This window comes from Lutra lutra, chromosome 2, assembly GCF_902655055.1.
Source record: "Lutra lutra chromosome 2, mLutLut1.2, whole genome shotgun sequence".
Classification (NCBI taxonomy): Eukaryota; Metazoa; Chordata; class Mammalia; order Carnivora; family Mustelidae; genus Lutra; species Lutra lutra.
This window is the reverse complement of record NC_062279.1, coordinates 74,887,439-74,913,766: the sequence shown is the minus strand read 5'-3', so window position 1 is coordinate 74,913,766 and position 26,328 is coordinate 74,887,439.

Here is a 26,328-nt window from a genome sequence, read left to right as displayed (position 1 = left end):
CACATGCTAGCCAATGAGCTGTAGAATTCATCTTCCTGTCGAGGCTGGGACCACGCTGAGGGAGTGTGTGCTAAATACTTCTTTCTCTCAGGCCACAGCTTTCCTTTAACCCTTACCATATCTTCTCTGCTCTGGCAAAATCATCAGGGATTTTCTTGTCCCCAACTGGGATTCCAGCCCTTTCTGATCCCAGTGTAACTTATCAGGACTTTACATCTCATCTAGCTGTCAATAATCCTCTACCTACGACACAGATTCCCAAACCTCTGTGATTTTTTTTTTTAAAGATTTTATTTATTTATTTGACAGACAGAGATCACAAGTAGGCAGAGAGGCAGACAGATAGAGAGAGAGGAGGAAGCAGGCTCCCTGCAGAGCACAGAGCCTGATGTGGGGCTCGATCCCAGGACACTGGGACCATGACCTGAGCCGAAGGCAGAGGCTTTAACCCACTGAGCCACCCAGGTGCCCCAACCTCTGTGACTTTTGGTCTCTTCTTTCCCAGGTCTTAATTGTGCCTCACACCTAACTTCAGATATGGCCCACCCTATACTCTTACAGCCCCCAAAGAACCAAGTGAGAACCCTTTGGTTTATGCAGAGCTGAGTTCCTATGCCTCCTTGGACACAGAACATTGAATGCTAGTTATTAAACTGAACTTTTCTTTCTTTTTCCACCAGTCTCTACAGCCGAGGCCAGAGTATTCCACAGGAAAAAGCCCATTTACATCATAAACCCTATTTAATACATGTTGCAAAATATCCTAAAACCACCAATCATAGCAGAGCCTATTCAAATTTCTGAGATATTTAAAAATAATAAGTAAACCATTACTATATATATCTCACTATAAATAATTATAATATACAATATATATTAAATAATATGATTATATATACAATGTAGCAATAGACATTAGTAGACTGTATAACATTCAGCTGAAAATGAAGACCCATTGGCATAGTTTGATAGTTACACTTAACCATGAAACAGCCCCCAAAATCACTTGGACTGTTTAATCACTTTGAAGGTAATATTAGGTTAAGAAAATACATACTTAAATAAAATATTTATAAAGCTCTAGATTTTTATAAAAGCTTTACTGCAACCTTTCACAGAACCCAAAATTTTATATTTCAAGTGGTAGAATCTATAGAACATTGATTTATGTTCATTTGTTCAAATTCAACTGTCAGTAAAACTGAAAGAGGAAAGAATTCAGTCCCATTTAGTGGAGACCCATAAGAAAGAAATGTAGCAGTATATCATAATGGTCAAGTGATCAAAGGAAATATTGTAACTAGCAGAATGTTACTAGAGTCATGTTTTAAAGATATTAAACCAATGTATTTTCCCTTGTTATTAATCCAGTTCTCTTTCCTATAATTCCTTCTGTCCCCATGGCTATACCATGAAGGTTATCACATAGAAAAAAAGTATGAATGCGGTTTGCCTAGACTCCAGCATATCATATAAGGAAAAAAGGAAGCAAAATAACATAGAAAAGGAGTTCTCTATAGAATAAGGGACAATCTAAAGAAAATGGTATTTGGTGAAGATGGGAAGATGCAACTGAAAGAAACTATGTTCAGGATTCCTTCATCCCTCACTTGTCTTGAAAAGGTAGAGAGAGACCTCATTGAATGTCTGACTCAGAGGGCTCCTATACTCTGCTCCCATATCATTAAGGACATCTCTTTGAATGGCACTTCACATCAGCACCAAATGGTAATATAAAAAGAATTGCACAGCATTTTGGGGCAGAGGATGGGCTAGAGGAAGCACTCCAAAATCTTCTTAGATTCATGTGTAGTATGAAAGGTATCCAAAATCCCATATGCTCTGGATCGAACTCTAGAAGGAACAGATGTTACTCAACTAGCAAGCTTGCTAATGGGTGAGGCTAGTAATGGTCACTGTGACAGAGGTAAAATGTTCATGTACTAAGATCTGATGGTTGGATCACCAGGCCCAGGACTAAATGCAAAGTCACAGCCAGAACTAGAGGGATCTTTGGTGCTGGCCAGAACAAAAATGGGATCTTTTTCCATGGAAGGCAAGGTCCAAAGTTCCTAGGCTTTCAGCAATTCAGAAAAAATAGGTCATGATTTTTATTACAGAACTAACTTCCTTCCTTCCTTCCTTCCTTCCTTCCTTCCTTCCTTCCTTTCTTCTTTCCTTCCTTCCTTCCCTATTTACTTATTAGAAGGAACTGGCTCATGTGATTATGGAGGCTGGCAAATCCAAAATCTGCAAGGTAAGCCAACAGGTTGGAGACTCAGGAGAGCCAGTATTCCAATGTGAGTGTGAAGGCAGTCAGCTATACAACCAGGAAGAGCCAATGTTGTAGAGGAAGGCAGTCAGCTGGAGAATTCTGTCTTGCTTGGGAGAGGCTTATCTTTTGTTTTATTCAAGCTTTCAACGATTGAATGAGGCCCATTCACTTTATGAGGGCATCTGCTTTACTAAAAGTCCGTTGGTTTAAATGTTATGCTCATCCAAAAACACCCTCACAGGAACAAAGTTTGATCAAACACCTGAGTACTTCATGACCCAACCAGGTTGACCCACAAAACTAACCATCATACCACTATAAAGTACTTTATTGATACAGTTACTGTATTAGAAGAGGAAAGTTAACAAGATTGTAACAGAAGGGAAATAAGCAAGTATCTGTTATGCAGACTTTGGATTTATGTAATTATGGGATAGCCCTGCAGGGAATCAGATTAATGGGATTGAGTGCCTGGACCACAGCCTGGCACAGAATGAGAATGCTTTGGGTGAGGAGGTAACAGGTATTTGCTCTAGAGAACTTTTTGCTTATATTCAACCAAAAATAATTCTTTAATCACACATTCCCTTCAGTCATCATTATTCTTTTCAAATACAATGGAAGTTTTAAATTAGGGAAAGATAGTGTTAATAAAATAGTAAAGGCTTAGAGAAAAGTTTTCATCTCATTTTTATAGTTGACACAGGCAGTCTTTCCTTCCTTCACCTTTTCATTATTATTGCTCTTAAATTGGGTTTCTCACACCACAGGACTTTGTTAATATCCAGTGGTCAATCAGGTAGCTCATCCAGTAAAGGTTTTTAAAAAAAAGAAATTTTTTCCTACTTGCTGTAGCCAATTCTAAGGCATCAAGAGGCATACTAATTAAAATTTGCTTTTTTTAGAGTCAGTTCACAGAAGGTGTTAGGCTAGTGAAGTTCTGATTATTATCTAAAGTTGTGCCATTAAAAAAAGAAAGTTTAAGCAAAAATCGTGTGCCCTAAATCTGGAGGGAGTAGAAGAGAAGAAAGGAAAATTGGCATATCTATGATACCAAAGGGGAAATGATTTGGAAGAAAAGACTAGAAGGAAGAGTCATCTCCCTGAATGTCAGCAATGTTAGCCCCCTCATTAGTATACTCTTCTTCCTAACACTCTATTTGAGCAATTCACAGTTAAAACAGGTTTAGTCTAAAAAAAAAGTGCAGTTGTTACACTAGACAAATTGATGATACATTAAGGTAAATGTCCCAGAAGAGGAGAAAGGATCAACTATTCTCCCAGGGTTAGATTGACAAGGCCAGTCTGAGTATAGTCTGCCCTTCATGAATGCATCTTCATTGGCCATTGAAGGCTCACACTCACATAGGTAGGATAACATTTGAGTGTGCTTTGTCATGTGCTCAGACCAGGAAGGTATTATAGAACTGTGGATGTGTTTCCATATTCCTGTATTTAGGTTGAACTTATGACAAAAAGTGAATGGCTCTTGTGAGATTTAAAGGCAATAGGACAGCTGGAAATGAACGTATTGTTCCTGCATATTAATTATTTATCATGAAAGTAAAATATCAACAAGAACAACTAAAACTGAATGGTTAAATAACAATAGGTCATTCTCACCAACCTGGTTGTAGTCCTTTGTAATTGAGAAGTATAGTAGCATTTTCATGATTGACCTGGCTGGTTGATTCTGTTCCAGAGGAAGGTACAATCTGCCTAGAGGTCTGATCTTAGAGTTTAGAGTGTTATTGTCTTTTTGTTGTTGTTGTTTTGTTCTTGCTTTTGTTTTCTTCCTTTTTTTTTTTAAGATTTTATTTATTTATCTGACAGACAGCGAGAGAGGGAACACAAGCAGGAGGAGTGGGAAAGTGAGACCTGGCTTCCCTCTGAGCAGGAAGCCTGATGCAGGGCTCAATCCCAGGACCCCAGGATCGTGACCTGAGTTGAAGGCAGAGGCATAACAACTGAGCCACCCAGGCATCCCATTGCTTTTGTTTTCATACTAAGGTGATCTCCTCCATCAAACCTGCAATCTATTTAAACATGAATAAGCCTAAGTCACACTAGACAGATATCTATGTATATATCAGGCCTCCAAAAGTTCAGGTCAAATTGAAGAGAAGGAGTTAGGTTTGGGAACTTTACCTTAGGTCTGAGGTGCCGAGAAGAAAGTACTGTTGGTGAGGCTCCCCATAGGCGAAGACCTGAGAAGAGAGTGGGGCCTATCTACAAATGTTAACCTTTGTCCCAAATGTCATTCATATACCCTGGTGAGGCTATCTGCTGAAATGGTGATCACTACACAAGCTACAGCTGATCTAAACCAAAAAATCATCATTTCGAAAAGCCATTCCTAAATGCTTCCTCAGGTAAGGCTTCTTGTTTATTATAAAGTTGTGACAAAGGACTGACAAGGAATCTTGGCAACTATGAAAAAAGAAAAAAAAAGGTCAACTCACTTCATGCCCATGTGGGGAGAACCGAGGATGAACTTTACACATAGGGATGAAAGAGGCTTCAGGAAAGGAGGAGAAACAGCAGCTTTTCATTGATTCTGTACTTTATTTTGGGATTTCCCTCCATCGCTCTTTGTTTACCATTGTTACAGGATGTCTGAGTATTCCCAGTGAAGGCCTAAAGGTCATTGACCTCAAACGTGGGGAGAGAAGGCTAGTGTCACCGTGAGGTTCAGTTCCCTGTACACTGGTGTTGTATGAGTAAACAGCTCCTACAAATAAGGCCTGTGGTGCTTTGCATAGTTGCAGAGTCGTTATGGAGCCCTAGACAGTCCCTAGAGCAGGACAAAGCAAAAGGAGCAGAGTAAGCTCTTCCAGAATGTGCCATCCCCACTAGAGGGATGGCAGAAGATGCTGGTCTTTTGAAATGATGAGGTAAAGCATCATTATCAATATCTGATTCCAGATTCACTTTTAAAAATAAACTGCTACATGAAGAGTGACCAAAAATTCTGACAATCTTCTCAATAAGTGGGGGTCTGTGTCCCCCCCCCCCCCGGAATTGGGTGTGTTTGTCACAGCGACACCCCAGGACTTGACATTTACTGCCCACCTGCTTGCACTTATTAACCTTAGGTTAGTAACCTTTTCCCTCGGTTCTTATTTCTGGCTTACCTCTTAACTCGGACAAATGAAACACAAAACTACCCCTCAGGTGACGCCGACTGTCCTAACAACACCTCTTGCAGGCCCTGAAGACCCAGACTTTTTGAGCTAAATCCCCAACTCACACCTATGCAGATGGACCAAAGAGTGACCTTTGGAAGGACCTACCATTTCCTTTATCTCATTTTAATGCTAAAATCACTACCTAAGGAAGAGCCTCGGCCTCATCTACATACAATGTCTGTTAGGCAGGTTTCCTTAAGGCCATATACCCACCCATACATAAAATGACAAGGCTTCCTTATCTAATATTCTAAATATTCTAATTATCTAAATATTCATTTAAACTCTAAACAAAAGGAACCCATCGTCTGTGTGTGTGTGTGTGTGTGTGTGTGTGTGTGTGTGTGTGTGTGTGAGTGTGTGAATGTTTGACTAATAAGGTATGGGAGAAATGATGCCCAGAAATTAAGTGACCAGTTGGTTCTCTTCCTGTCTCATGGAATAGTCACTCTTAGAACCCTGCATCCAAGCTATGAGGAAGCCCAGGTGGCCTATGGTGAGACCCACATGGAAAGCAAACTAGGGCCCTGGCCAGCCAATAATCCAGTTGAACCTCCAGCCACCAGCTGGCACCCAACTTGACAGCGATGCAAGTGAGCCATCATGGAAGCAGACCCACCAGCCCCAGTCAAGCTGCCCACAGACACCACAAAGAGCAGAGATACAGTAATAAATAATCAAATCAGATATACTGACCTGGTAATTTTGGAAAGACCAGTGAGTTAAGCACAGCTATAAAGGAGGTTCAAAAATCTATATACACAGTAAGCATTTTTCAAAGTTGGTATAAATAAAAATGTGACATGTATCAGTCAAGTGTTAACTTAAAATTATTTGATAATAAAAATTGATTTCCATCTTTGAAATGACTGAATAGTATTGTTTTGTCAGAAAAAAAATTTTAATTTAAATTGTTAATCAAATAAAACATAAAGTGTTATAACAATTAGATATATATACATAGACATATATGTATGTATAAACCACACCCATTATTATTGTCATCTAATACAGCAAATTTTTGCAAACTGAACTCTGAGAAAAAAACAAACAAACAAACAAACAACTGTTTAGTTTCCACTTAGCCCTCTTGAGAAAGAGGACTGCGGGAAATCTAAAAGGCCTCCTTGGAAGTCACTAGCACCAAGACCACATAAGGCTTTAAAGAACAAAGTAAAATATGCAAACTCCACTGACTTCAGATGTTAAATCAAAACATGAAAGCCTTTTCATTCTTGAAAAACTCTATTGGATTTTGTCAGAGAATTTGTGTACGAATTTTACTTCCCTATTTCTCTGTTTTAATTATTAGAGGTATTTGTGTGAAAACAGGATCTTTATTTTTAAGAGTTCATCTGTTCCTGCTGTGTTTCCCTCACTTGAAGTCATAATCCACTATAAGATAAATAGCAGCAGGAGGAGATAAACTCTTATAAGACAAAGATTTTGTCTTCATGTAGATGATTCAAACAGTGCTTTTGAAGTCAAATGTAAGATTGATATGCAAATAACATTGTCTCTAATATATTTTCTATGTATTCTAGGATATATTTTTCCAAAGTGTTTGCTGCACAAAGAAAACTTAGTGTTCAGAAGAAATGATAAACATTTTACTAATCAAATGCCAAGATATATTAGTAGGAAATTCAGTTATAGTTGAAATGCAGCAGAGTAGATCAAATGTCACTTTGAATAAGATTCATATCATGTTTAACCAACACTTTTAAAACCCAAAATAATTCTATTATGACTTTGGAAAGTCCCCAAACTGGGCACAGGATCTCTTATGATAATGTGCCATTTCCTCATGCTTTTATTTTTCTAAATTTCAAGTTTTTTAATTTCTCAATAACATTCTTTTTTAAAAAGTAAAAGATTTATTTATTTATTTTAGAGAGAGAGATGGAGAGGGGAGTTGGGAAAGGGCAGAGGGAGAGAGAGAGAGAATCCTCAAGCAGACTCCCCGCTGAGCACAGAGCCTGACCAGGGGCTCAATCTCAGGATCCTGAGATCATAAACAGAGCAAATCAAGAGTTGGATACTAAACCTACTGAGCCACCCAGGTGCCCCTTCTTAACAGTATTTGTCAAATACAAATATTTCTTAGTCTACTAAGGGATTATTTTCAATGTAGTAGATCAAAATTTTATAATGCATATATACCTAAACTATTGAGAAAATTTTAAGGAAGTATCTTTTACTTATAATTTTAGGTATTTTATTACTCTAAATTGTAAGGTATTATTAATATCAATTATTATCTTTGCCTATGTGATCTTGCTTGGTTTTTCAAAAAATCTTTTGAAGAAAACAGAGAAGTTATTATTAAACCCATGGGTTTTTTGTTTTTGTTTTTGTTTATTTTATTTTTTAAGATTTTATTTATTTATTTGACAGAGAGATCACAAGTAGGCAAAGAGGCAGGCAGAAAGAGAGGAGGAAGCAGGCTCCCCGCCAAGCAGAAAGCCCAATGCAGGGCTTGATCCCAGGACGCTGGGATCATGACCTGAGCTGAAAGCAGAGGATTTAACCCACTGAGCCACCCAGGTGCCCCTAAACCCATGTTCTAAAGTTAAAGCTAATTAGAGAAATTAAATTACTTGCTTATTAGATATGTGACTAGACAATGTTACTTCTGGGTCTAGAATTCAGGTAATATGGTTTTCAGACTCAGTAGTTACCCACTATAGCATGTAAATGACAAAAGATCCCTGGCATAACTATAAAAAATGAATTCTAAAAGTAATAAAATAATAATAAAATATATACTTTACTGTAAAAGTGTCAGAGTTATGATAAGCCTGAATCAAGAGGAAAGACACTCATTAGCAGTGAGTTCATTTGTTTTATAAATGATAAGGATAGTTAGTTTATGGCTGGAATGGAGATTTTAAAATTATGGAACAAATACTGTGAATATAAATGATATTTATATTTTGTTTCCCTATGTCCTGAAAAGATTTTAAGACATAGCATTTATAAAACATTGGTCTAAAAAGCAGTTTCCATCATGATAGAAAAGCAAATGGGAACTTGATTCTGCCTGGTTTGCAAATTAATTCCATATCTAGTAGCCTCCAAACATTATCTTTCACTAATAGAATAAACACACAAACAGATACCTTAGAAAATAGGTAAATAGTGTAATGTGTTATATGATTTGTTCTGCAGTCATTTGCTTCTTAAAAATATAGTCAGAATGACAATCTCATTCTTTTTCTCTCTCTCTCTCTTCCTTTCTTTGTCTCTCTCATCTTGAGTTTTAGCTTCCACTAAAGTTTCTGAAATTTAAATACAAAATACTTAAAAGTTATTATGATACATTATTCTGTAGTCTAAAAATTGTTGTTGTATGGATAGGCGCCTAATGCAGCTAACCAAAGTGTCAGTCTCTGGTCATTAACTCATTAACTCATTATTATTAACTCATAACTTACTAACTCATTATCAAGTAGTTAATAGCTTCCTGTCATTTCTGTCAAACACATGAAGTGATACTAAGGTGATATCAATGTATAATGCCCCTCTTTTTATGAAGTATATACACATAAAAGAAGTGTGTGTGAATGTATCTGTTAGCTATAGTTGAGTAACAAATCACTCCAGATTTTACTTGTGTTAAACAATGATGATGTATTATTTCTTATGACTCTGGTTCTTATGATGATCTCACCCAGACTCACATAAACAGCGGTCTTCAACTGGAGGGTTATTGAGGGCTGACTCAGTGGGAGAGCTAGAAGAGTTGGACTCTTCTTTCCATGTGATCTTTCATCCTTACCGAAGCTAGTCCAAGCCTCATCAAGTGGTGGCAGTAACATTCTAAAAGAGTAAGCTCTAGTGTGTAAATATATACCAAGCTCTGGCCTGCTATGTGTTTGCCGATATCCCATCGACCAAACCAAATCACCTGGCCACATTCAGTGCCAGTGTTGGAGGTCACAATCACCACATGAGGGCATCACTTCCAAGAGATATCCTTCATTGAGTTTCCCACTATGTACTACAGTGGAAAAAAATTGCTACTTTGGAGCAAAGCAGTTTTTATGTTTAGAAAAAGACTAAAGGAGTGTAACTAGAGTGTTTGAGTTCTTTTACAGTGAGGCAGCTTTTAGGTCAGGGCAAGTCACTATTCTACTATTTTGCAATGATATTTGTAATAAAAATAAATAGCAAGAGCTTTATAAAGGAAACCCAGTGCCTTTGATTAGAAGAAGGAAAATATAATTATTACTGAGCAATCACTATGTACTTGGTATTTAATCAGGTGAACTATTTAATTTTAATTTTATCTACTAGAAAACACTGAGTAATTTTTTTGTTAAATTTAATTTGTTAATGAAAATTATAATCCTGAATGCTCACTTATTAAATATTTTGCTCAACTATTATCATCGTTTTGACTAATATTCTAAAGACATTAGTTCTAAATTAAAGCAATAGTAATTTATTGAGATAGTGACAGTTTTTCCCTTCTAGTGGTCACTTCGACAGCGCATATACTAAATTTGGAACACACTCTTTACTTTATAACAAAATCACTTAGGACTGGTTCACTCTTTAGGAACAGAGACCCAGAATAACATTGACTTCAATAAGATAGGAGTTGATTTCTTTCTCAGGAAGGTTGGAGATAGGCACTGCAGAATTGGGCTTTCCTACTCGGAAGGTTAGGTACCCAGGTCCTTCCAGCTTATTATTCCCAACCCTACAGAATAGCTTCAGATACATGGCCACAGTTTGCTGCAGTGAAAGCTGGGAAATGCTGTCTAGCCTTCTCCCTTAGTATTTATTTACTTTTTCTGTGGAGGAAATGGAGAATGGATATAAGGGGACACGGTCAAACTTTGATTTACCTAATATGCAATATGCTCAGTCCCCGGGGTCAGAGATTATTGTCCTTAACATTACCCTTAAAATGGATGATTTCTCTGAGTGACACTAATTAACCTACAATTAGGAATAAAAACACTTGGCCTTCTTAGCACTATATTCTAAACATCACATGTTATTGAGAAAGTTGGTACATTTGCGACTACAGAATTTGCTACATGTTAAATTGTTATAATAGGCACAGTTACTCACTGAAACAAGCAAGAAGAATCAAGTAGAAAGTCAGGCAAACAAACAGTATCTTAGGGGATGAGAATGCTCTACGATGGTGGGGGAGGGGCCAATAGTCAGCGGGACTTAGCTTAGAAAGGAAAGTACTGCCGTTCATTTGTGCACTCTGAAGAAGAAATTTAAAAAGAGAGAGAGAGAAAGAGGACATTTTCTAGTAAATTTAAACTAAGAGAAAATATCTTTACTTTTGGGGTGAAGGTCGTTCATTGTTTTTTAGATATTTATTTTACATTGTCTAAAGTGCCACATGATTTATTAACTTTTCTTACCACCTTCCTTATACAGTTCTTCAGAAATTCCTACAAACATATACACATTGGTTTCTCCTTAACATTGTATCCAGGACTAGCCCAGCACCATCATTCTTTCTGAGCATCCAAAATATACCAATACCACCGAAGGAAAACACCTGGCACCTACCTCAGGAAAGGGAGCCAAAAAGTTCTGAAAGGTTAAGGTACACCATGTCTTCAAGAAATACCTGCCAAAAAATTACAAATGGCAGCATTTCCCCCAATTCATTCTAGCTACTTCCAAACTTTCTCAGGAAATTTGATTTATTCAATCACTTTATTGGATCAAACTAGTTTTACCATGGAAACTATTTTATTTATTCAAATTTTCTCCATAGCTTTATGAGTACTGAATGCCCGTCTCTGCCTAAATAACATCATTCATCCAGTTAGTAACATAACCAGGCCCTGAATGAAGGAAATTGAGCTGCTGACTCCAGACCCATGCAGTGACTGATTCTAAAGAAAATGCTTAGTTTCCACTGTAAATCTCAGTTCTTCTGTCAACTGCAATGACTGAAACTCTTGTATATTTCTTCAAAACAGCCCTGCCACACTCCCTGTTGTGCTGATTGTTCCAAATTAGAGATCTGCTGCTTCCCTGTGGGCATTCTGTTGGAACATATAGATTTTCTATTGAGCTGCTAGGGCTTCACATCAGTTTTGCACAGTAGCCAATTTAAGCAGATTGGAGCAATATATGCAATCCTACTGCATAGTCAGCATTGGAATTGTCTTACCAGGACGAATATGATGAGGAAGCTGTCATATTCCCCATCACACACAGTGAACCAGTGTGACCTGTCAGAAACAGCACAGGCTGGGGAGCTTACCATTACCTGGCCATTCTAAGTCTCTCTTTCTTCATCTATAAAACTGGGAGGGTAATGCCTAACTTTTATGATTACATGAATTTGAGATCATGCATGTAAAATACCTACCATAGTATCTGAGATATACTACTACTCAATTATTATTACAAAAAGGAAAAGACCCTTTGTTTAGAAAATGTAGAAAATCAAACATTTTTCTTCAATACTAATATTAAAAATTGAGTTCTGTTAAAACCTTTAGTAATCTTGATATTATAGGTCCTCTTGTATAATTAAAAGCAAAATCAATGACAAAGATGACTTTTAGAAAGTTTAACAAATTTCTGACTTTTTATCATCAGGATTACTTTTTTCTTCTCAAGAAATGTCAATATTCGAAATCTTTCGCCTGAAGCACATTTTTAATTTGCCTCAGGATAATCCAGCACTATTTAAAATGTGCTTTAATCACTTTCGCTCAAAAACATCCATTCCTTTCTGATCTTTTTTACTAAGGATTAAAAAAAAAAAGGCTGAGAAGTTTATTACTATGAAAAACTGAGATATTGCCTAAAATAGAAAACAAAATGTAAATATCTGTGATTACATATATTGAGTATTCATATTGGAGCCCTGTGGCAAATATTTAAATTTTATGATATGAAAATTTACATGGAAATGTACCTAAGAGCAGAATAGCACCGTGTAATGAGCCCAGGCTTGGAACTGAGGACCCATGTAGAATTTATTCATTCATTCATGCTTGCATTCGTTCATTCATTCAAAAAAATACTTATGAAGTTGCTTGCACTATGCTAGACAATCTAAATATTATGGTGAACATGACTATATTTCCTGCCTTCACGTGTTCTGTGTCTTATGAGGAAGATAGTATATACATAATTGTGGGGTGTTAAAAGGAAAGTAAAATACATTGTGGGCTTATGAGAGATGTACTAAAATGATTGTAAGGAATCAAGGAAATCCTTCTGAACTGGTGTTTTCTAAACTAAGACCTGCATATTCAGAAATGCTGAAGTATAGAGTAGGAGCAGAGTAGGAGCAGAGACAGCAGGTGAGGCAGAATGGAAAGGTAAGTGGTTTTTTCTATAGAAGCGTGCTTCATAAGGAAGTGGCACGAGCATATTGCCATTTCAAACTGTTTCTGACTTCAGAGTGGAGCACAGGTCCAAGGGAAGCAAGGGTGGATGTGAGGAGATCCATTAAAATCTTCTTACATATGGTTTTGCTTATTTGTGGCGCATAAGGAATAATGTGGAGGACATTGGGAGATGGAAAGGAGAAGTGAGTTGGGGAAACTGGGGCGGGGAGACAAACCATGAGAGACTGTGGACTCTGAGAAACAAACTGAGGGTTTTGGAGGGTTGTGGGTGGGGGTTGGGTGAGCCTGGTGGTGGGTATTAAGGAGGACACATACTGCATGGAGCACTGGGTGTGGTGCATAAACAATGAATTCTGGAACACTGAAAAATCAATTAATTAATTAATTAATTAAAATAAAATTAAAAAAGCTTCTTGCAGTCCATAGAACAGGTAAGGTATAAACCAGGTGACAGCCACAGAGGTGAAGAATGGTAGGTGTTCTGCAACACAAGAACTGACTTCTATAAGGGACTGATGTTTCATCAGTCAGGATGGAATGAAAGAACAACAGGCTGAAGACTGAGGGGCTGAGTGGAAAAAGACAGTTTACTAACCTAGAAAACAGAATAATGGAAAGTTTGAAGTTGAAGAGGATAAGATACCTTCAAAACACGCAAGAAAAGATGTCCAGGAGGCAGTAAGATATGCAGGTTTGGTTTTCTGTTCAGGAGTCTAGACTGAGAAAAAGTCTAAAAAGTGCTCATAAGAATACATGACACTTAGTCAACATTCAGTAAGTGTCAGCTATATTTACTACTAATAATATTATGAGTAATATTACTATCAGTGCATAGACATGTAACCATTACCAACATACAAAAGATTCCAAGAGAACTAAAGCCAATCAGTTATAAAGTTCTCTTCCTCATTTTGAGATGGTGGCAAATTTATACTCAATGAAAATACAAGTATAATCCACTTTTAAAAAAAAAATAATTTATTTATTTGACAAAGAGAGAGAGAGAGCGCAAGTAGACAGAGTGGTAGGGAAAGGGAGAAGCAGGCTCCCCACTGAACAGAGAGCCCAATGCGGGGCTCGATCCCAGGGATCACGACTTGAGCCGAAGGCAGCCATTTAACCACCTGAGCCACCAAGGTGCTCCAATCCATTTTTTTTTTCTTTAATAAGCAAAAATCCTGTACTCTTAAGCCTCAGAAGGAAACATCAGTACTGGTAAGCTAGTGTTCACCTTTGGACTCCAAGTCAAAAGTTCCATTAATCACTTAACCTCTGGTCACATACTTTTTTTCCTGTGGTTAATCAGTTGCTTTTCAAAGTTTAGCAGGCCTTTGCTTAAATTTCTACCAGTACTGGAAAGTGACATCATCAGCCTAACTTACAAAAATAATATTCTGGTCTGTGGAAAAAAAAAATCAGTATTTTTAAATGTTTTGCCATAAAATTCAATATCTGATGTGCATTTTTTTTTCATTAGTTCTGCCCTAATACCATGACTTTTCTACAAAATGATTCTATATCACTTGTAAAATATGTGAACTATTTGGAACACTGTAGTATATTTTTTTCTAACCATGCAATATCTATCCCCCCACTTATGATAATAATTTGCTAAATTTTATTTAAAGACCTACAAGTCCATCATTAATCCATTTGCCCTCAACCCATTACAAAGAGTGGACTTATGATCTGGACTTGGACAAGTAAAGCATAACATTTCCATAAGCACAGTGATTAGCTTAAGAATGGCCACATGACAAAAATCAGATTCAATAAAATTAGCACTGGGATGTGCATGGATCTCCTGGGGAGAAAAAGCGAGTTCTCTGTTATGCTTGTCCTCAGCACATGAAGACTGGATACTGGTAACAGCCAAGGTTGCCACCCCATGGAAAGAAATATGATCCTGATGACATCTCTAGAGCTTCTGGATCAAGCTGTCCCTGGACTTTAGATACAGAAGACAATATTTTGCTACTATTCTTTCTGTTTAAGCCAATCTAAGTATTTTCTGTCTCTTGTAACTAAAAGAAACCTAACTGATACTATGTAATTTATCTTAAGACAGACATAAGAAGAAACTTTAGGGAGCAAAACAAATTCAATAATATGGTCCTCTGCTATGAAAAAAAAAATGCATCCTCTGAACTCTTAGATGGAAGAACACAATACCCTTTTATAGCAAATATACTCATAATTTCTTACACATTTCTTTGAGAATCAATGTAGATGATAGATAGATGACAGATAAATAGATAAAGACAGATAAATTATTCACTGGCTATCACCTGGATTGCCAGATTTGTGACAGATTTCTGGGTTTTGAAAAGCCTTCTTTCAAATCTTAGCTCTACCACTGCTAGGCCTCAGTTTCCCTATCCCCGAAATACACATGACAAAAATAGAACCTACTTCATAAACTTTCATGAGCTTAAAGAATATAATGCTTATAGAACTCTACATAAAATGAGTGTTCAGTATACATTAGCTGTTAGCTGGATGGCATTAAGGTAAGGATACATTTATCTTCATTGTAGCTTAAGAAAAATAGAATGTTAAATCATAGATAGGTAAATTTCTGTTAGACTTCTTGTCCTGTATCATTTTGTTTGGACAAAGAGCCAAATCTTACTAGATAAATGTACATTTTAAAAAAATTAAATATAATATAATTCCAAACCAGGTATATATCTGGCCTTAAATATTTGAATTTGTTTAGTACCACTGCAGAATGAATTACTTATAGCATTTGGTCAAACTAAGAATGACTAGAAATGTTTGGGCAATTCTGGACAATTTCCATATTCTCCTTGATTTAATTCATTTGGTGTATTAAATAGCTAACCTGTATCTGTAGCAAGATTAAATTTTTCCTATTGAGAAGGGAAAGATAGCAATGACAATAGCATTTGCTGGTGTAGCAGGAGCTAGTAACATGGCACAGGGAAGAGGAGATGGCTTAGACTGTGGGTCTTCTTGCCGTTGCCCTGACAAGTTTCATCACCAACCTACCAGTGTCTATAAAATAAGAAACCAACTCTACATGTCCTCCTTATCTCATATATGAACCAGTATTCACCATAACTCATCCTATATAAAACTCACTTAGATGTAGGAAAAAGCTAATTAATACTTTAAAAAAGATATATGCAAAATAAAATCAAATTCCATTCTGATACTTTAAACATGAAAAATCCATTATTTAAATTCCGAGAGTTTAACAGATTCAATAAAATTATCGCTAGTGCAAAAGCACTCTTAACTGTCATCAGGTCAATTTCCACTTTAAGACAATTTGTAACTGAGGGAACACTTAAATACAGATGATACAAAAGGAGAAGTTTCCCATTTGATACATTAGCATGGAAATGGAGACTTAAGGGTTTGATTTTTGCAGTCCCAATTAAGATTACACGAACTATAATAAAAATAAAAACAAAATTAGGAGCTTAGAAACAGAGAAATATTTCACCAAAATAAAAAGATTGAAAGCTTTTTCTTGGATTTACTTTCCTTCTTACTGCACCTATGATTTGCATCTCTCCGTATTTCTAATTCTCTCCAGGAGCAAATAAAAAATCTTAGATATGCAGGGGTGCCTGGGTGGCTCAGTGGGTTAAAGCCTCTGCCTTTGGCTCAGGTCATGATCTCAGGGTCCTGAGATCGAGCCCCGCATCAGGCTCTCTGCTCAGCGGGAAGCCTGCTTCCTCCTCTCTATCTCTCTCTGCCTGCTTGTGATCTCTGTCTGTCAAATAAATAAATAAAATATTTAAAAAAAATCTTAGATATGCAGCTTTATGAAGAAATCTGAGCAGTCAGATGAGAATGTTCTGCTTGGTACTTTTTCCCCCAGACCCCAATTCATTTTTAGTTCTTATTTCCCCAGGAGAATGAAAATAGAAGTTTCTTCCTCCCATCCTTAGCTAGAATCTCATGGCTGGTACTGCCAATATTTCTGCAATGAAGATTCATAACAAAGATGAATTAGCTCCAACCCTGGTCTCCTTGATTATTTCTCTCATTATCTGCTGCTTTGCTAAGCCTGGAATCTTTCTGACCATTGATCTGGAAGAGAGTGCATGATTCACAAAGTGTTGTGTATTTGCCATTAGTATATATAATAAGATTAAGTTTCTGGAACAGCTCCAGGATAAAAACTCTGGTTCATCTGGTCTGTTTAACACATAGTCACTGAAGCAGTGACTTAAGCTTGTATACTTACCTGTGCATCAGACATGGCAGGCATGTTAGAGTTTCCATTCTGTTATTAAGCAAAGTGGGGCAGGGAAGAGACGAGGTAAAGTAAACTGTAAAATATAGATGGGAAAAAAGCAAAATATGTGGTCTTTCAATGCCAATATTCTGTGGGCAGACTACCACAGAAGGGAAAGGAGACTTCCCCCTCTAGTTTTGAATTAGTTTTTCAGTTCATTATTGCAACTATTGTAATAATGAACACAATTAAGTATTGTAAGGTTTATTTGTAGTAAACATACACAAATAACATTTTTATATAAAGTACAAAGCAATGACATTTGCTATTAAGATATAATTGTCATATGGGCGCCTGGGTGGCTCAGTGGGTTAAGCCGCTGCCTTCGGCTCAGGTCATGATCTCAGGGTCCTGGGATCGAGTCCCGCATCGGGTTCTCTGCTCGGCAGAGATCCTGCTTCCCTCTCTCTCTCTCTGCCTGCCTCTCCATCTACTTGTGATCTCTCTCTGTCAAATAAATAAATAAAATCTTTAAAAAAAAAAGATATAATTGACATGTAACATTATATTAGCAATTCAATATTTGTACATATTGTGAAATGATCACCATAATAATTTTTGTTAGCATATGTCACCATGCATAGGTACAACACTTGTACCTTGTGATGAGAACTTTTAAGATCTACTCCCTTATCAACTTTCAAGTATGCAATACAGTATTATTAACAGTATTATGAAACTGTAGGTTATATCCTAAGACTTATTTATTTTATAACTGGAATTTTGCACCCTTTGACCTCCTTAACTGATCTGTGGTCTAACCAATCTAAAGGTCTATGATTAAGAAGGTTCTGGGTAAAAAATAAACCACCAAGAAATCTTGGGCCTGACTTAATACAGACTTTGGGTTTGCATTGTCATGTGGCCCAGAAAGTTGAGATTTAACATAAAAATTGGCCCCAGAATAATGATATACATAAGATACCTGACAGAAGCAAATTCTAAACCCCTTCTTAGGGGATAAAGAGGAATTTCTTCTTGTCATGAGAGATTAACACTGGAAAAAATAAATCCTAACTAAAGATTGAACATATAACAAAAACTTACAAAATAAACAAAATTGTGAGTCATCAAATAAACATTAACATTATTTAAAATTTTGTTAGAACATAATCTGAAAGAATATAAGCATGTTTAAAGACATAAAAGAGTAAACACAATCTTAGGAATAGAATAAGACTTCATTGGAACTTCAGGACAAAAATTTAATATTGACGGAATGATTTCCCAGCAAATTAAATATATAGAAGAAGAAAACAATAAACTAGAAAATAAATCTGAAAAAAATTACCCAGGAGGCTGCATGTAAAAATAGAGAGAATGTGAAAGGAAAGACTGAACCCCTACAACTAATAGGTATTTTTAAAAAATAGAATAGAGGGAAATTCAACCAGGATGATATTGTCACAATAACAAACAGACCAATGGAACCGCATAGAAAGTCTTGCCCATATATGGACACACGATTTATGATAAAAGGATATTATAAAACAGTGAAAAGGCCAATCTTTTCAAGAAATTACACTGAAAAACTTGGAAGCCTTTATGAGAAAAAATAATATCAATTCTCTACCTTACATCATGCACATAAAAGCAATTCCAGGGAACTTATAGGTGTAATATCAAAGGTGTAACAATAAATAAACTAACCAACAGCATGGGAGAGTATCTTTCAAGTCTTAAAGGTAAGCACATATTTTTAAATGGAGCACACACACACAAAAAAACACTAACCATAAGGAAAACTTGTTATATTGGACTACACTGAAATTAGGAATATCTTTTCATCAAAACACTATTTAAAGAGTAAAAAGTCAAGAACATACTTATAATGTGTTAGCTGACAAAGAACTCATCCAGAAATGCTAAAGAACTCTTACCAACCAATAAAAATGTAGACAAATCAAGAGAAAATTGTGCAAAAGACCTGAATGGGCACTTCAGAAGGGAAAATACAAAAAGACCAATAAACAATTTGAAAAAACATTCAAAATATTTAGCAACCAGGAAAATGAAAGTCAAAATCACAATAGGACCCCACTACCCATGTTCTGGAATCGATAACATTAAAAATGCCGGTAACACCAAGTTTTGGTCTGAGTACTAGCCAGTTGTATACTGCTGTCAGGAGTGTACACTGGTACAACCACTTTGGAAAGCTAAATACATCTACTAAACATATGCATATTTCATTATCTTATTTCATTTCTAGGAATACATCTAACATGTACATATGTGCATCCAAAGACAGCAAGAATGTTCATAGAAGTATTATTTGCAACTGTCCCAACCTGGAAACAACCCAATTAGTCATCAGTATTGGAACAGATAAAGTAATGGTGACATATTCATATAAAGAATGATTGACAATACTGCAATAAAAAAGAACAAAATGTATGAAACAACATTGATACATTTTAGAAACAAAATCTTGAAGGAATAGAAGCCAGACCAGAAGAATATACTTATATATAAAGTTCAAAAACAGGCAAAAGCCAATATATGGTGATAGAAATCAGGATTGCGATTGTCTCTGGAGAGGAGGTAAGAGTAATGACTGAAAAAATAAAACCAAGGGAAGCTTTTGGGTTGCAGGCAATATTGTATTTCCTTGAGTATTAGTTCCAAAGTATCACTCTGAGATACTTCATCAAACTATACATGAATTGTTTAACACATTTATAAGTTTACATCTTACTTCAGTAAAGATTTACTTAAAATAAAATATGAATAAAATAAAATAAATTCTTTTTTTTAATTAATTTTTTATTTTTTTCAGCATAACAGTATTCATTATTTTTGCACCACACCCAGTGCTCCATGCAATCCGTGCCCTCTACAATACCTACCACCTGGTGCCCCCAACCTCCCACCCCCCACCCCTTCAAAATTCTCAGATCGTTTTTCAGAGTCCATAGTCTCTCATGGTTCACCTCCCCTTCCAATTTCCCTCAACTCCCTTCTCCTCTCCATCTCCCCTTGTCCTCCATGCTTAAAATAAAATAAATTCTAATTAGGACTTTTTTTGAGAATGAGCTTTGTGAAGACCCTCTGTCTAAAGGAAGTATTTCTGGGAGCTCATTGAGATAATATTAACAAAGAGTACAAAATTGGGAAGCAGGATACCAAGGTTCTAGCTCCACTCTGACACAAGTAGTTCTTTTACTAGAACAGTCATGCAACATGCCTGGTCTTCATGTCTCCTTTAGTAAAAGAGGGTATTTAAGCTAATTTTTAACATTCCTCTGAAATCTAAGTCTCATGGTTCCAATGATTTCCCCAAATCAGATGGATATCAGTTGCTAAGCCATATGAGGCTTACTCTTTCCTTCTAACCTAGTTACAGTAAAATCCAGATTAGAGGAGTGGAAATACTGTTAGAAAAAGCTTATTATATGGTATGTTGGCAAAGGACTCATTTACAAAAGCACATGATACATCTGAGACACATGAAATACAAAGATGAATTTTTTTCTTCCTTCTCATATGACCTTTTAAAATCAGAAATATTATTTATAGGATGCACCCCCATGCTATTTATGAGCAACACATTCCTGACCTTTGCAAATGCAAGGCGTGGAACTCTGAATGTGACTTTTAAAAATCAATTAATAAAGCCTACAAAGATATTTACCCATGTAGTTAAAAAGAAAAGTTTCTGGAAAAACTTTTTAAAGCAGCCAGATAAACAACCTAATAAATGAAAAAGGTCATGTTGACTATAGAACAGATTCCCTTTCTAATTCTTCTAAACAATCATTGCAGTCTGGCTATTGTCTGATAAGAGAGTTAATTATCCCATATTTCATTTTTAAAAGCAACCTAAGATCTCAATTAAATGCTCAAGATGGAAAAAAGTGCCATTTTTGTTGTTTTCATCCATTTTCTCTGTGACATAGACATGACAGTTTGGTGAGAGAAAAATACTTTCCCTCCTCGTTTCCTTCTGAAGTCCATGCCCCCTGCTAGGGTATTCCTCTGAGCCCTAACTCTTGCTGGAGCCCTCACGCAGTTGGAGAAGAGAGCTAATTAATTTCACTACTGTCATAAGTTTTCACAATGGGATTATTGTCTGCCACTGCACCATTCTGAAGACCGGGTTATTACTCCTCACACATACAGTGACTTGCCCTTTCAAATCTTTGAGCCAGTTTCTTGAGACCCAGTAATGGGTGTGAAATGAATTTTACACTTTGCCAACTCACCTCACACATTTCCTTTTCAGCCTAATTCCTCTAGAAATACTACTAATAAAGAGATATTCATAGACAATTAGACTTTCAGCAACTGGCTTACCTCTCAGATTGGAGAACACAGAACATATTCATACAGTCCTATATTCAAGAGACTACAGCCTTTTTGTTCCTTTCTCATTGTACAAACTCCTCATTGATTTTCTGTTCCTCCCTCTTCTTCCTAATTCCATTTTTCTTTGCCTCATCAGGATGTCCTGTCCTAAGTGTTGTTTCAGTCTAAATATATATAAAAATGAACCTAGAAGAAAAGACTTCCGCCACAGTTACTCCAATTTTCCCTTACTAGGGGGTCATTCCAACATTTAGAAGGCAATTTTGGCAATTTCAGCCAATGGTGCTGGTGGGGTGGCGGGGGGCGGGGCAGATTCTAATATTTAACATTGCAGTTTTCAAGTGCACTTTTTTTTCCTTTGAAGCCTGAGTAAGTCTTGAAAACTGAGTTGAACATTATTAAGCCAACAGTAGGTAAATGAAATATCCAAGGAGTGTCTGAGTAGGAGTTTCTCAGGGGTTTCTATCTGCTCATACTGTTAGACAATAGAAAAGTTCATACTTGTTAGACAATAGAAATTCATATTGTTAGACAATAGAAAAGCAGTCTTGCCAAGAGTTTAATGGTGCTTCTAAAAAATAGCTCATTTTAAAAAAATTAAAAATAACTCATTTACACACTATTCAGCTGACTATTCCCCTGTTTTGTTCTGAGGAGGCAAATTAATACTCAGAGACTGAGTTTGTCTCTGCCAGAAATTTATTTAATGCAGATTCACTGCAAGAATTTCAAAAGCTAAGAGCATACAGGGTATGTTTTAATAAGCTAATAAAGAAATAATATATTTCAAATCAATGATAGATTAATCACACTATTGTTCCAGACAACAAGAGAGAAATGGAACAAAGTCCAAATTTAGTTGAGGTGTACATTTACACTGGTTAGTTCTAGGAAAGAAGGTTAACCAAGGAAGAGCTGATGTCCTGCTGCAAAATAAATGTCCTGCCTCATGCAAAAATAAAAGTCCCCTGTTGCTAGAGCATGTTGCTAGGAAACAATGGGCAAGATGACCTGGGGGCGGCCCTCTAAGTGGCTTTTGTCACTGCTGGTAAAAAAGTCACCTTTACTGTGGCAGGAGCTATTGTCCCAAGATCTTTGGAGAGCTACTGTAGATCAGCAAAGTGTTGCCTGACCCAGATAAAACACTTTGTACAGTCTTCACAAACTCACTAATTATGATCTAAATGCCCCCTTAACAGAGTTGCTTCTTCATACATTTTTATCGATAAGCTCTAGGTGGGACACTTTGGGAGCTCTGGCTACTAGATTCTTATCAGTGAGAACAGATGAGATGATGACATCCTGACACAATCTACTTCATTATTATATCAAAACAGCTTTACTTCTAAAAACAACTTAATTTTTTTTGTCTCTGTCATAAATTGGTGGATTAAAACAACTTCACTTAAGTCACAAACAAGTGGATTTGAAATCGTATCAAGCCAATGCACAGCAACCCACTCTGAATTCTCATGCTAATGAGAAGTTAAAGCAGACTTACTTGAAATCCACAGACATCCATGGTTCCAAAACCAATTGTATGAATAGAAAATGCTAGCAAACTATAACACTAAGATAAGTATTGATGGCGCAACTGGTTGTTATAAACTGGATTTTGGTGTCTTTGAAAAACAAGCCAGTTTTTCATCAAAGTTATATTTTTGGCAAAGACTATGGCATTTATAGAAAAACAAACTTCCAGGAAGAAATGGAAAACTACTGGTGGCCACACCTTACACAGAACAGATCATTCAAGAATGTAAACCAATCCTTCATTAGAGCATGAAAAATGAGGGAAGTCTGATCTTTTCATGCCCTTGAAGTCACCAGCTATATTGGTTCCTAGGATACCAGCGTATCTGGCAGGTTTCTATGAAATTTGAAGTTCCTTTGAGATGCCAAGTCCTAGTAAGTGGATGTGGAATGAGAATAGGTAAGCAAATCTGCATACAGACAGAGATGAGGCTTTAAAAGCTACATGGAGGGGTGCCTGGGTGACTCAGTGGGTTAAAGCTTCTGCTTTCGGCTTGGGTCATGACCTCAGGGTCCTGGAATCGAGCCCTGCATCAGGCTCTCCACTCAGCAGGGAGCCTGCTTCCTGCCCCGCTGCTGCCTGCTTCTCTGCCTACTTGTGGTCTCTGTCTGTCAAATAAACAAATAAAATCTTTAAAAAAAATAAATAAATAAAAGCTACATGGAGACCCATGCTCACTAGTCAAAGATCAAGACAATTACTCAAGCATGCCTGATGGCCTGGGTGTCTAATGGATATCACTGTAGTAATGAGTGCCAGTCAACAATTTCAAGAATAAAATGAGCTTAAGTAGCTGCCCAGCACTGTGTGGATTACAGTGAAATCAAATAGTGAGTATAATTCTGTCATTAAGATCCCTACATCCAACCCCATGGGTTTCCTTTCATCCCTGAAGGCGTGTTTTATGTTACATAGGTAGTGTCTGAGTTTGAGTTTCATCTTCTTTAATTTCCATTGCCCATCCCCTGAGAGAGGCACTAATGAGCTATAAAAATAGCCAAGAGGCAGACAAAAAAGGGTGGAGAAATGAAGGACAAGGATAATCTACAAACTAAAAAATTACTCCCCCAAAAATCAAGAGCTAATTAACGATTCAGTGAAATGATGAGATCATCTCCAAAAATACCATTTTGTTTTGTTTCTTTTTTCACATACTGAGGAATAGAAATAATTCTTTAAGGTCTTTAACCCCCTCCCCAAATTCTGGTGTTTTATATAACCTTGACTTTGGTTTCTGTTACAAAGGAAACTTCTCCATAAAAGAATAGCTGAGTCTACCTTGGCTAAGGTATCTTGCATTGTTGGGCTATATTTTCTGATGGATCTAATTGCCTAAGGATTAAGATGTGTAAGATATTGTGTACTAGACTGGAGAAAAAAGACATCACAAAGAGCTTAACTAAATGTTGACTGGAATATGGGAAACCTGGACAGGAAGAGTAAAAATTAGACTGGAAAAGGAATATTATTTTCAAGATTACATTATATACTTAGCCAATGTTGGGCACTGTCACGTATGTTATCTAATTGAATCCTCTAAACAATCTAGTGGGCTCACTACTATTGTATACTTATACATTTGACAAATTGAAATTAAGTGAACAACCAAGTTGTTCAACATCACAATTAAAAAGTATTAGAGGGGCACCTGGGTGGCTCAGTTGGTTAAGCGACTGCCTTCAGCTCAGGTCATGATCCTGGAGTCCCGGGATCGAGTCCCGCATCGGGCTCCCAGCTCCACAGGGAGTCTGCTTCTCCCTTTGACCTTCTCCTCGCTCATGCTCTCTCTCACTGTCTCTCTCTCTCTCAAATAAATAAATAAAATGTTTAAAAAAAAAAGTATTAGAAAGAGATCTGACAGCAGAGCACCTTTTATTTCAGATTATTCTCTCAAAATTAAGAACAAATAAAAGGGGGGGTAGTTGAGGAGGAGGTAGATGGCAAAGGCAAGGTGAGTTTCCTTGTACATTTTAGTTATTTTGTCTAACGAAATAAATTGGAAAAATCCATTGCACATTGAATTCGCTTTCATTAAAATTAATTTACAAAAACTAAAAACCAGACTTAAAATGGGCTGAGGATTTGAATAAATATTTCCTCAAAGAACACATACAGTGGCCAACAGATGCATGAAAAATGCTCAACATTACTAATTAGGAGGGAAATGCAAATCAAAACCACAATTCAATATCACACCTAGTAGGATGGCTATTATCAAGAAAACCAAAAGATAACAAGTATTGATAAGGATATGGAGAAATTTGAAGGCTTGTACACTGTTGGTGGGAAGGAAAATTATATAGCTACTATGGGAAACAGTATGAAATTTCCTCAAAAAGTTTGACAGAATTATGGTGTTTGGGTTGCTCAGTCAGTTGGGTGTCCAACTCTTGATTTCAGCTCAGGTTGTAATCTCAGGGTCATGACCTCGGGCACATAGGATTGAACCCTATGTTGGGTGGGCTCCACTCTGAGTGTGGAGTCTTCTTGGGATTCTCTCTCCCTCTCTCTGCCCCTCTCCCCTTGCTCATGCATGCTAGCTCTATCGCTATCAGAAAAAAAAAAATTATAGAATTACCATATGAACCAGTAATCCCACTTCAGGATACTTATCTAAAAGAACTGAAATCAAGATCTCAAAGAGATATTACCACTTCTATCTCATTGTAGCATTATTTACAATAGCCAAGATTCAGGAACAATTTAACTGTTTATTGGCAGATGAATAAATTTTTAAAAAGGCATATTCATATAGCAATATATACCATGGTATATATTTAACCTTAAAAAGAGAGTTTAGCACTGGGGCTCCTGGGTGTTTCAGTCTGTTAAGCCTCTGACTCTTGATTTTGGCTCAGGACATGATCTCAGGGTCATGGGATAGTGCCCTGCTTTAGGATCCACACTCAGCTGGAAGTCTTGACATTCTCTCCCAGTTTCCCTGCCCCTCCCCCCTGTGCACTCTCTCTTTCTGTCTAAAATAAATAAATCTTTTAAAAAAGGAAAAGAAAAGAGAAAAAAGGGGGTATTTAGCCCTAAAAAAAAAAGAAAATTCTGCAATATGGGACAGCATGGATGGAACTTTAGACATTATGCTGAGTAAAATAAGCCATAGAAAGACAAATAGTGCATGATTCTACTTATATGAGGTATGTCAATTGGTCAAATTCATAGATTCAAAGAGTGGAGTGGTGGTTAACAGGGGTTAAGGAAAGGGGAGAATGGGGAGTTACTAATCAACAGACAAAGTTTCAGTTAAACAAGTTGAATAAGCTCTAGAGATTTTATGCACAACATTGTACCTATAGTCAACAATAATATATTGTTACACTTAAAAATTTAAGACAATAAATTTCATATTATGTTCTTACTGTAATAAAATAAAATATGCTTACATT